A 12925-nucleotide genomic window follows, 5' to 3' on the forward strand; every position below is an offset into this window, starting at 1 on the left:
AACCACTCCACAATACCATACAAAAAAATAAACTTAAAATGGATTAATGACCCAAATTTAAGGCCAGATACTATAAAACCCTTAGAGGAAAACAGGTAGAAAAGTCTCTGACATAAATCAACAATGTCATTTTTTGATTCACTTCCTGGAGTAATGAAAATAAAAACAAAAATAAGCAAGTGGGATCTAATTAAACTTAAAAGCTTTTGCATAGTAAAGGGAATCATCAACAAAATGAAAAGATGGCCCACAGAATGGGGCTTTGCAGACAAAGCGGCTGACAAGGGATTAATCTCCAAAATATACAAACAGCTCATGTAGCTCAAAAAAAAAAAAAATTGGCAGAAGATAGAATGAAGGAAAAAAAAAAACCCAATAATCCCAATTGATGCAATAAAAGAATGATAAAATTCACACACACACACAAAACACTTAATGAATGAGAAATAGAAAGAAACTCATTATGATAAAAGTCATATATGAAAAACCCATGGCTAACAACATATTCAGTGGTGAAAGACTAAAAGTTGTTCCCCTAGAATTAGGAACAATGTCTACTTTTGCCACTTCTAGCAAATATTATATCAGAGGCTCTAGACAGAGCAAGTAGGCAAGAAAAAGAAATAGACATTCAAATTAGAAAGGAAGAAGTAAAATTTTCTCTATTCACTGACAACATGATCTTATACCTAGAAAACCCTAAAGATTACACACACGAAGTTAGAGCTAATAAATGAATTCAGCAAAGTTCCAAGATACAAAATTGACACATGAAAATCAGTTGCAATGAACAATCCATAAAGATAATTAAGACAACAACTCCATTTACAATAGCATAAAAAGAATAAAATACTTAGGAATAAATGTAACCCTTAAAGTCTCAACCGTGATGAAGCTTTGAAACTAGAGAGAGGTGGTGGTTATACAACATTGTGAATGCACTAAATACCACCTGATTGTACACTTTGAAATGGTTAATCAAGTTTTGTCGAGGCAATACCCAGCTTGCTGCTCTTTCTTTCTCTCTCAACATTTAACTTTTAGAATTTTTCAGTGAACACACATATACTCATCACTTAGTCTCTACCCATTAGCATTTTACTACTCTATTCTTTACTATTCTTTATCACAATACTATCCATCTTTTTACCAGTCCATTTTATTTTCTGATGCATTTCAAAGACATTGTCATCATCAGTACCCATCACCCCTAAACATTTCAGCATGCAGGTCATCAACTAGAGCCCAATATCTGTTTTACATATTTTTGAGTTAAACTTACATTAAATTTAAAAGCACAAGTTTTAAGTGTATTTTGCTGAGCTTTGACATATGCATCCATCTGTCTAATCCAATCCCTTATCAATATACAGAACATTACAATCATCCTAGAAATTTCACTCAGGCCCTTTCTTAGTCAATCCCACCCACACTCCTCCCCAGAGACAACTACTGTTCTAATTTTGTCCCTACCATACCTTCATTTTCCATTATATGAAACTTCATATAATTAGTATTGCAGAACATATATTCTTTTGTCTAAGGCTTCTGTCATTCGGCATGATGTATTTGAGAACTGCTTCTCTTTTAGGCCACCAATTTTTTTTTTTAATCAGAGCTAAGAGGATGCTCCCAGACCCATTAAAAAATAATAAAAGCAGAACTATATGTGCAGAAATTGAGCAATTCACAAGACATATAAAGTGAAAGGGGGAATAAAGCAAAGTGAAGTGTGATTCATATGATACTTGTTAATAAAAAAAGATATAGGCTTTTATATACTTAAAATAACTCAGGAAGGACATAAGAAACTGGTTGCAGAAGTTGTCTTGAGGGAGGGGAAAGACACTAGAAGAGACTTTTTTTTTTTTTTGTAAAAAACTGAAGCATAATACGCATACAAATAACTTCACATATCACAAGTGTACAGCTCAAATTTCACAAACTGAATGTATCTGAGTAACCTGCACTTAGAACAGGAATCACAATGTTGTCAGCAACCTAGAAACAAAAAAGAAAACCCTCTATCACAATTCTTTTGGGGGGTGTTGTGCTGGGTTTTCTATGCTCTGTGGGCTTTCTCTAGTTGTGGAGTGTTGGGGCCACTGCCACTCTCTAGTTGCCGTGCTCAGGTCTCTCATTGCAGTGGCCTCCCTTGTCGCATAGCACAGGTTTCAAGGCACAGGAGCTTCAGTAGTTGTGGGTCTTGGTTTCTAGAGCACAAGCTCAACAGTTGTGGGCTTAGTTGCTCTGAGGCATGTGGGATCTTCCTGGCCCAGGGATCGAACCTGTGTCTCTTGCATTGGAAGGCAGATTCTTTACCACTGAGCCATCAGGAAGCCAGCTTCTGTTGTTTGCCAGCTTCTGTTGTTTATACTGTTTTTTTTTTTTTGGGGGGGGGGGGTGGCCATGAGGCACGTGAGATCTTCTGACATTTTAACTGTGTCTTGGTGTGGGTCTCTTTGGGGACATCTCGTTTGGAACTCACTGCTTTCTGGACTTGGTTGTCTGGTTTCTTTGCCAGATTAGGGAAGTTTTCAACCATCATCTCTTCAAATACGTTTTCTGTCCCTTTCTCTCTCTCTCCTCCTCCTGGGACCTCTATAATGTGAATGTTCATCAGCTTGATGTTCCCTCAATGGTCCCTTAAACTATCCTCATTTTTGTTTTTTCCTTCATTCTATTAAGGTGACATATCACATTGATTAATTTCTGTCTGTTGACCCATTCACAAATTTGAGGAATAAATCCCACTTGGTCATAGTGTATAAAACTTTTAATGTACAGCTTCAGTTTGCTCATATTTTGTTCAAGATTTCTATGTCAATATTCATAAAGGATAATTGTACTTTTCTTGTAGTGTCTTTGCCTGTCTTTGGTATCAGTGTAAAAGTTTTCAAAATATATTCTGGATGCAAAAAACAAAAAAAAAAAATGGGCAGAAGATATAAATAGATATTTTCTGAAAGAAGACATATAGATTGCTAAAAAGCACGTGAAAATATTCTTAACATCACTGATTATTAAAGAAATGCAAATCAAAACTGCAGTGAGTTTGCATCCCATAGATTCTGCATCCCATAGATTTTACAATATAGCATTTGTATTTTCATTTGTCTCAAAGCATGTTTTGATTTCCCTTTGATTTATTGTTGGGAAATTGATTGTTTACCGCCATGTTTATCCTTCATGTGTTTATATTATTTACAATTTTCTTCTGGTAACTGATTTTTTGTTTCATATGTCTGTGGCCAGAAAACATGTTTAATATGATTTAAATTTTCTTAAATTTATTGAGACTTGTTTTATAGCTTGGCATGTAATCTGTTCTCAATATGTGAAAAAAAAATGTGATCTGTTCTCAATATATGAATAAAACATGCATGCCAATTGAAATCATGTGGCACTAGTGGCAAAGAACCCTCCTGCAGGAAATTGAAAAGATGCAGTTTTAATCCCTAGGTCCGCAAGATCCCCTGGAGAAGGGAATGACAACCCACTCCAGTATTCTTGACTGGAGAATCCCTTGGACAGAGGAGCCTGGAGAGCTACAGTCCATAGGGTCGCAAAGAGGTAGACAGGATGGAAGCAACTTAGCATGGAACACTTTAAAAGAAACTTGAACGAGGGGCTTAGACAGAAAATTTATAAATGTTGTCAATTAATCTATGAAAAATATTTAACCTCCAAAAGATTAAAATCAAACTATCAAACTAGAAAAAGATTTTTAAAATATAACTAGTTCTGACAAGGATATTGTGAGTTTGGAACATATATATACAGATAATGTGGTCTAAATTGCTACAAATCATCTTGAGGGAAACAGCAACACTTGTGGAGAGTCTTAATTTATACCCTATGACCTAGTAAATCCATAGATTAGAAAGTATTCTTAAAAAGTAATCAGAAATATTCCATGGTGTATATGTACCACAGCTTATATGTAGAAACACATGGTTAAAGAATGTTCACTGTAATATTTAATAGAAAATATTTAAAATTAACTTAAATATCCAAAGATTGGGAGTTATGATGCATCCAACGGATGGAACATTGATGCCATTAAGACATGTTTTAAAGTAGTATTTCAACATGGGAAATGTATATAATTTAATTTTACATAAATAAAGCAGAATATTAAGCAGAATTTGAATAATTTGTGGTATTTATATATACCTAGGTATATAGAGAATACTAAATATATAATTTTTAACAGTGTATATGTCTGTGTTGGGCTTATGAATAATTTCTTTAGTGATTATTAGTCGCTAAGTCATGGCTGTGTTCAGTCGTACTTGACTCTTCGTGACCCTTTGGACTGTAGCCTGCCAGGCTCCTCTGTCAATGGGATTTCCCAACCAAGAATACTGGACTAGGTTGCCATTTTCTTTTCCAGGGGATCTTTCCAACCCAGGGATTGAACCAAGGTCCCTTGCATTGCAGGGGATCTCCTGCATTGCAGGCATATTCTTTCAGACTGAGCCACGAGGGGAGCCCAATTGTTTTAGACTTATTTTCTTTTCTAAGTTTTCTACAGTGCATATGTTCTATTTTCTGTTATTATAAAAATAGTAATTTTATGTTTGTTTACATTGAATTTCTGAGACTAATTCTTCCATGGATTTTTTTTTAAACCGGAATATGAATTTTTTAAGAGCCTACCTACAACCAATGAGGTACTTAAAATTCATTAAAACTCAATAGACATACAGTATGTTCTCTTTTGTTATCTATTTTATACATAGTGTCAATAGTGTAAATGTGTCAATTCCAATCTTCCAATTCCTCCCACCCCACTTTCCTCCTTGGTATTCATACATTTCTTCCCTATGTCTATGTCTCTATTTTTGCTTTGCAAATAGGATCATTGGGTTCGGTCCCTGGGTCGGGAAGATCCCCTGGAGAAGGAAATGGCAACCCACTCCAGTAGTCTTGCCTGGAAAATCCCATGGACTGAGGAGCCTGGTGGGCTACAATCCATGGGGTCGCAAAGAGTCGGACACGACTGAGTGACTTCACCCTCACCTTCATACCATTTCTCTAGATTTGACATATATGCTGTATAGAACAGGGAACTCTACTTAATTCACCGTAGTGACCTGAATGGGAAGAAAGTCCATAAGGTGGGGAGGATATATGTATATTTATAGCTGAGTCATTTTGTCATACAGTAGAAACTGACACAATGTTGTAAGTCAACTATATTCCAATAAAAATTAAAAGAAAACAACTCATTAGGCATAAAGAAAATAATACTTCAGAAACCCAAAAGCCCTCAAATAGAGTCAGCCCAAATAAATATTACTTATAACATATTTGTGAAGACTAAGTACAGGAAGGTAGGAAAAAGATAAATTCAACAAGCCAGGCAATAATTATATCCATCAAAATTAAGGAGTTAGTGTTTTTTTTTTTTTTTTTTTATGTCTAACTGTTTGAGTGATCACATTTTACTAGTGATCACATTTTCACTTAGCTTTTTCCTTTTATATGATGCATTAAATTTTTTGATCAGATCCACTTTACTGTAAGGATGGATTTGATCATTTAACATTGTATTATAAAGAGTAAGCCCACTAGACCATGCATTCAAGGTAATTTCATTTTATCTGGGAAGTATAATCAATGCTAGAAGATCTCTAAAATGGTTGCTAGCATGAACCTTGGTCAAGTGGATAAAATCCTATTTAATAGTGCCTTTGATAGCATTCATTTAAAACCCCAGTGCCAAATTCTGGGGGGAAAGGGACCTTGAATGAAATTAGTTTCTAAAAGAACAAGGAAGGTAACATGTGCTCTTTGCTCAGAATTGATTACAATCTTAAAATGTCAGGTCTGCTTGCATTTAAAAAAATACATTCACGGGAAAACAAACAAAAAAAAAGCTATTTTCGCATAGCATGAAAAAATATATACATGGATAGTCATAGAATTTCCATAGGACAAGTACCTTTTTAATTTTATCTTTATATTACTGGGAAATAGGCTGAAATATACCCTATAAAATGTCTTTTACAATATTGGCAAAGAGAAAAAATAACCAAGTGATTTGATTAAATTTCTAATAATTATGAAATTGAAGTATAATTTGGTTATCAGTATTTTAATTTAGCCCTTTAAAATTAAAATGCATAAAAATTCATAGCTATAGGGCATAACAAGGTTACTATATTCCTATTATAAAGAATAAGTCACCTCTACTTACTGTAAGAACTAATTGCAGCAAACATAGAATTTAAAGGAATTGCCTGTCTTGGCAAAGACAATCTTGTAGGTAGTTACTATTTAGAGTATGTATTACGTTTTCCCTTCATAGTACAAAAGAAAAGTGAAAAACATTATAGTTCTAAATTGAAATGGCCAAGAAGTATATCTTAAAATCAACAAAGTTTATCTTTTCTCATTAGGCAAATAAAGAGCTGGTGATGGCAAATGCAGAAACCACATTATCTCCTTGCATGGAAAACTGTTTTTTCTGATTATGAATGTGTGTGTGTGTGTGTGTGTGTGTGTAGGAAGAAGAGAGGGAGATGAAGAGGGGAGAAAACCTTTGAAAGAGAAAGCCAGCAGAGAGCAAAAACTCATGGGTGGGTAAAGGGATTAAATAATAAGTATCCACTCATGCTATTGTTTTCTTAAATCATTTAAACACCTGTACGTACATAGTTGTCAAAGCAGCAGGTCAGTCCAGGGATTTGTGTTTTATTCGTGGTGTAACATAGTGAAAACTTTTCATATCTCTTTTAGTTCTTATTGCATCTAATACTACTAAGTAAAACATTTTTCACTGGTTTTCTTAGTCATTGCTATTCTATAATTTCCAAAAGTCAATTAGCAAAGTGTTACCTGAAGAACCCACGTGTGTGGTAATGTGGAAACCAAGGATTTGGAATCTAAAAAGATAGAACTGGATGGAACTGAGTTTTGAGGACAATGGAAGTGAAGTGTAAATGCCAAATTGATTCTAACATTGACCCAATTTTATCCAAAGGATTAGGTGCATGCATCACTCTCAGCATCTCAGATGTGTTATGAGTGCTACTTAATGAATGTGATTATATGTGAGGCTCATCTGCATCAGAGTTTAGGAAGATGTCCAACCTCCCTCTCTCTCTCTTTCGCACACACAAACACATACATAAAGTTTTCTTTAACTCAGTTATGTGACATGAGACCTAATTTGAGAATGCGTGATAGTAGGTAGTTAATGTGGTGATAATGGAAGTACTACAAATAGTTTTGGGTCAACCTTTTTATGTTTGTGAGCCATAAATTATTTTCCTCCAATATCTCCCACCCCCAATTATATAATGAATATGTTTTCTTGTTCTTGTGACATAAAGGCCAGTAGGGATAGATTAGAAAAAATTTGTGACATCAACAATTTTGAAAAAGGACATGTTTACTTTGCTATCTGAAAATTCAATGCTACAAACATTTTTTTGTGTGTGCCTATATTTTAGTTTCTCAGTTGTGTCCAACTCTTTTACAACCCCATGCACTACAGCTCACCAGGCTCTTCTGTACGTGGGATTCGCCAGGCAAGAATACTGGGGCCGATTGCCATTTCCTTCTAGGATAGTGTTGGGCACTAACTGTACTAATGTGAATATTTACAAGCTTTGGTATTAAGAAGTTTATAATTTAGAGACTTCAGAAAGATAAAATAGTGGATTCAATTTTTATATGGTAGCTGACAAGATGGGCTGTAAGCTTTGTGGAGGCAGGAGTCATGTTTGAAGTTACCCACTTACATCCTGGTCATCAAGGACATTGGCTTACACATAATACATTTTTGGTAAATGTTAAATAAATGAATAGAAGTATATGATGGATATTGTGGGATCAGTGAAAATGGAAGATAACAGCCTGTGATTTGGAGAGAGGTTGTTGGATGAGATGATGGCTGTACAGAATCTTAAACATTAACACTTTAACCAGGTGGGGAGGCTTCTAGGCAGGAAAAAAAAAAAAAGCTTAAGAACAGGCATGGAAACATGGAATAATATGTTGAATATGGAAAGATGTAAGAATTTTGGTAATATAATAGTAAAATATACTTATGTAGCTTATTATTTTGGTGAATTATAAGATTTTGAATGGGAAAAAGGAAAACACAAATAATCTACATTTATCAACCATAGTGATGTGCACCCCAATGTTCATAACAACACTATTCCCAATAGTCAAGATATAGAAGCAACTTAAATGCCCATCAACAGATAGATGGATAAAGAAGACATGGTTCATATACACAATGCAATTTTATGCAGCCATAAAAAAAGAATAAAATAGTGCCGTTTGCAACATGGATAGACCTAGAGATTATCAAACAAAATGAAATAAATCAGAGAATGATAATCATTTATATGTGAAATCTGAAAAAAAATGATACCAAACAGAAATAGACTCATAGACAGACATAGAAAATAGACAAAGGGGAAATGGGGATGGAGTGATAAATTAGGAGTCTGGGATTAACAGACATAGACTACTGTATATCTTAATAAAATAGATGAGCAACAAGGAATGGCTGTATAGCACAGGGAACTATATTCAATATCTCATGATAACATAAATTGGAAAATAATCAGAAAGAGAAAATTTAGATATATATAAGAAACATAATCACATTTCTGAAATTAATGCAACACTGTAAATCAACTATAGTTTAGTTTAAAAAAAAAACAACTATATCCAGTATCATGTGCTAGACCATAATGGAAAGAATCATGTAAAGAATATATATATATAAAGCTTAGCAACTTTGCTCTACATGTGAAACAGGCAAAATTATAGATCAACTATACCTTAATTAAAATCCAAATATTAAATAATTAAATAATTAAAATTAAAATTTGAATTTTAGCAGAAATGATAAAAATTATTTAAAATTATGTTAAAGAACTGTATTCACACAGAGTGCACATTTACAAGTCAATGATAATGGTATTATGAACAGAGAACTTATTCTAGAACTGATGGTTAATTTGTCAACAATCGCTGGATCATCGAAAAAGCAAGAGAGTTCCAGAGAAACATCTAGTTCTCCTTTATTGACGATGCCAAAGCCTTTGACTGTGTGTATCACAACAAACTGTGGAAAATTATGAAAGAGGTGGGAATACCAGACCACCTAACCTGCCTCTTGAGAAATTCGTATGCATGTCAGGAAGCAACAGTTAGAACCAGACATGGAACAACAGACTGGTTCCAAATAGGAAAAGGAATATGTCAAGGTTGTATATTGTCACCCTGCTTATTTAACTTATATGCAGAGTACATCACGAGAAACACTGGGCTGAATGAAGCACAAATTGGAATCAAGATTGCCAGGAGAAATATCAATAACCTCAGATATGCAGATGACACCACCCTTATGGCAGAAAGCGAAGAAGAACTAAAGGACCTCTTGATGAAACTGAAAGAGGAGGGTGAAAAATTTGGCTTAAAGCTCAACATTCAGAAAACTAAGATCATGGCATCAGGTCCCATCATTTCATGGCAGATAGATGGAGAAACAGTGGAAACAGTGGCTGATTTTATTTTGGGGGGCTCCAAAATCACTGCAGATGGTGATTGCAGCCTTGAAATAAAAAGATGCTTACCCCTTGGAAAGAAAGTTATGACCAACCTAGATAGCATATTAAAAAGCAGAGACATTACTTTGCCAACAAAGGTCTGTCTAGTCAAGGCTATGGTTTTTCCAGTAGTTATGTATGGATGTGAGAGTTGGACTATAAAGAAAGCTGAGAGCCAAAGAATTGGTGCTTTTGAACTGTGGTGTTGGAGAAGACTCTTGAGAATCCCTTGGACTACAAGGAGATCCAACCAGTCCATCTAAACTCCAATACTTTGGCCACCTGATGCGAAGAGCAGACTCATTTGAAAATACCTTAATCCTGGGAAAGATTGAGGGCAGGAGAAGAAGGGGACAACAGAGGATGAGATGGTTAGATGGCATCACCGACTCAATGGACATGAGTTGGGTAATCTCCGGGAGTTGGTGATGGACAGGGAGGCCTGGCGTGCTGCAGCCCATGGGGTCGCAAAGAGTTGGACATGACTGAGTGACTGAATGGAACTTAACTGAAGTTACTTTTAGCACTAATACCAGGTTTCCAGGTACAATGGTCTTAACAATGATTTCAAAATTTACTAGGGAAAATATGCTTTCACAGAGTCAGATAGACCCAAATATAGCCAAGAGTTTGGCCATATAGCCAGAAATTTTAGAATTATTTGTGCAATTATATTTGAAGGATACTGTGTATATGTGGTGGGTATAGTGTTCTTTCAGATCAATCAGTTCCTTTTTGAAATGAGCTTTACTAATGGGTAAGATGTGTGATAATTCAGTTACTTCCTGAGATATGAATTCTGAAGACAGCTGCAGATTTTTTTTTAGTGTGGATCATTTATTTTTTAAATACCCAGATAATACATGATATTTCAGAAAAATTTATATATATATATATATATATATATATATATATATATATGTATAAATAAGTGGAAAAAATGAAGTCATTCCAAATCCCACTGTTAGTTAACCATTGCTAACAGATATAAATATACATATATATGTATATATATATGTGTGTGTGTGTGTGTGTGTGTGTGTGTGTATATATATGAGTGTGTACATGTAAAAGTGAGAGGGAGATTGAGAAAAAGCAAGAAAGAGAATTATTTATTAACTAAAATATAAATATACTAGTGTTTCATAACCTGCTTTTATGCTTAACAATATGTCATGATTATCTTTCACTTTCAATAAGTGAAAGTGTTAGTCACTCAGACATGTCTGACTCTTTGCAACTCCATGGACTGTAGCCTACCAGATTCCTCTGTCCATGGGATTCTCCAGGCAAGTATACTGGAGTGGGTTGCCATTCCCTTCTCCAGGGCATCTTCCCGACCCAGGATAGAACCCGAGTCTCTTACACAACAGGCAGACTCTTAACCATCTGAGCCACTAGGGAAGCCCTCAATAAGTATAAAACTATGATTTCATTTTTTTATGGTTTCATAGTCTTCCATCAATAATATGTAATGGACTTAATGAGCTTTCTTTCCATGAGCATTTAGGTGTTTTCATTTATTCAGTAATATCAATATTACTGCCATGAACACATTTATACACATATCTTTGCATTCTTGTGTTAATGTCATAGTAAGATAAAATCCTAAGTAATGTCAATCAATAAGGGTGAAGGGACTGAGATTTTACCTTATTTGCAAAGCAGATACGTTAGCCTGGTACAGTTTTATGCATATTGGTAGAAGATGTGAGACTCCTGGGTCAGAGATAGGGGACAGTTTAACATTCACAATATTAACAATAGTCCAAGTATCAGCATTTTGTTTTTTTTGTATGTGTTCCCACACCCCAAGTGCCAATCTTAGATTGACTCAAAATAGTTGCATTACAGGACTGAAATCTTGAGCTTTGGGAACCTGTGCCTTTTATTATTGGGTTTAAACATGCCTTCCCTTTGCAGTGTTGTCAGAAAACCTGCTCCTTAGCACTGGAAGGAAACATCATCTATATCTTCCACTGTATAGACGTTCTTAGTCATTCACTTTCAAGGTGTTTATCTAGGTCAAGGACTAGATAATGGCCTCTGTATAGAAATAATTGGGTCAGAGTGTGTGCATTGTAAGTATTGCCTAAATTTCCTTATTTAAAGTTTATGCTAATGTACAGCATTACCAATAATCCATAAGTGTTCTTACTTCTCCACACCCTCAGCTATACTAGATTTTGTCACTATGACTGGGGAAAATGGCACTTCATGTTATAAAATGTTAATTTCTTTTCTTACTAATAAGATTAAATTTATTTTCATAATTATATTTGTCACTTGTATTTCTTCCTTGCAAACTGCCCTTTCATGTCCCAAGACATTTTTTCTATTGCTCTTTTTATTTTTTCTTGTTGATTTATAGGTGGCCTTAATATATTAAAATATGAGCACATTATATAATGCATTACAAATATATACTAAGTATAATTGCTGTCTACTTTCTTAGCTGCAGAAATTTGAAACATGATTTGTACTCATTAAAAGTTCTGACTGAAAAAATAAAGTTCTGACTGTTTTTGGAAATTATACATTTCTTTCCATAAATAGCTCTGTATTTTAAAACATGAGTTCAGTAACATTGTACAGTATAAGATGCATGCAGTATTCAAATAATATCTGCTAAACTTATAATCATTTTGAGTTTAAAAGCCTATACTACCTTTAATATATCAGCAGTGATTTTGTTTTTTCCCTGAAGTATGAAGTTCATTGTGGTCAGATGTCTTGTCACATCAGTAAGAATGTACATTATTATGAAATATGGGAGTTCAAAGAATTTAACCCTATAGAGCTCTTTTAATTGCAAAAAAAAAAAAAATCTATGGTCAGTGAATTTCTTTAGCAAATTTCATGAACTAGTCATCTGACAGTGTTCAACACAATTAAACATCTTATCCTCTTCAGCTTTTTAAAGATATCTCATAAATAGCAGCATAAACACAAAGAAGATTCAGTGTTGATCACTTCTTTTACATGACTTTACCTTGCAAAGCACAAGCCTACTGGATAAATGATGGGATGAAAACTATATACAAAATCTTTCTCTGTTCACCTGAATGAACTGTTCAAGTGTTCTCTGTTATTGCAAATGCCTCATCTATAGAAAGTGAGTCCATTTTTTATACGAATAGATCAAAGTTTTCAAATTATTTATTGGCAGGTGGTTAAGCGCTAGATATACCACGCATCATGAAAACCCATAATTGTCAATGATGTCAAGGCTGATCTATGATAAAATGATGAACTATTCAGTAAACAGAGCTAGTAAAAACTGTTATCCATATGGGAAAAAAACTGAATCCTTATCTCAAACTATATACAGGCAAACCTCATTT

This window comes from Cervus canadensis, chromosome X (assembly GCF_019320065.1).
Source record: "Cervus canadensis isolate Bull #8, Minnesota chromosome X, ASM1932006v1, whole genome shotgun sequence".
Lineage (NCBI taxonomy): Eukaryota > Metazoa > Chordata > Mammalia > Artiodactyla > Cervidae > Cervus > Cervus canadensis.